This window comes from Arachis hypogaea, chromosome 13, assembly GCF_003086295.3.
Source record: "Arachis hypogaea cultivar Tifrunner chromosome 13, arahy.Tifrunner.gnm2.J5K5, whole genome shotgun sequence".
Lineage (NCBI taxonomy): Eukaryota > Viridiplantae > Streptophyta > Magnoliopsida > Fabales > Fabaceae > Arachis > Arachis hypogaea.
This window is the reverse complement of record NC_092048.1, coordinates 95,338,215-95,339,397: the sequence shown is the minus strand read 5'-3', so window position 1 is coordinate 95,339,397 and position 1,183 is coordinate 95,338,215.

Sequence of the window (1,183 nt, the reverse complement as noted above, 5' to 3'; positions counted from 1 at the left end):
GCAACTATGGTATATTATATATCAAATCGAAGCCCCGAATGTTAGCTTTCCAACGCAACTAGAACTGCGTCGTTTGGACCTTTGTAGCTAAAGTTATAGTCGTTTGAGTGCGTAGAGGTCAGGCTGGACAGCTTAGCAATTTCTCCAACTTCTTGTATTCCTTCCACTTTTGCATGCTTCCTTTCCATCCTCTGAGCCATTCCTGCCCTGTAATCTCTGAAATTACTTAACACACATATCAAGGCATCTAATGGTAATAAGAGAGGATTAAACATAGGAAACTTAAGGCCTAAGAAGCATGTTTTCAATCAAAGCACATAATTAAGAAGGCAAATGTAAAACCATGCAAATAGTATGAATAAGTGGGTAAAGAGTTGATAAAAACCACTCAATTGAGTACAAGATAAACCGTGAAATAGTGGTTTATAAACAAGCTACAAGAATCTCACTAGAGATGGCAGATAATTTAAGGAAACAGGCTTATGGACTTATAGAGGATGTCTTGGTAAAGGTTGAAGGCCACTACATCCCTGCTGATTTCATAATCCTAGACACTGGGAAGTGTATGGATGAATCCATCATCCTTGGCAGACCCTTCCTAGCCACAGCAAAAGCTGTGATTGATGTTGACAGAGGAGAATTGGTCCTTCAAGTGAATGACGACTCCCTTGTGTTTAAAGCTCAAGGATCTCCCTCTGTAACCATGGAGAGGAAGCATGAAAAGCTTCTCTCAATGCAGAGTCAAATAGAGCCCCCTCATTCAAACACTAAGTTTGGTGTAGGGAGGCCATCATCATGCTCTGAGTATCTGTGAGGCTCCATGAGAGCCCACTGTCAAGCTATTGACATTAAAGAAGCGCTTGTTAGGAGGCAACCCAATTTTATTTTATTATATCTATTTATTTTCTATTATATTTTCTGTAGGTTGATGATCATGTGAAGTCACAAAAATAACTGAAAAAGCAAAAACAAAATGAAAAACAGTATTAAAAATAGCACACCCTGGAGGAGAAGCTTACTGGCGTTTAAACGCCAGTAAGGGGCACAGAGCTGGCGTTTAACGCCAGAAAGGGGCACAGAGCTGGCGTTTAATGCCAGAAATGGGCACAGAGCTGGCGTTTAACGCCAGAAAGGGGAGAAAACTGGCATTAAATGCCAGAAATGGCCAGCAACCTGGCGTTTA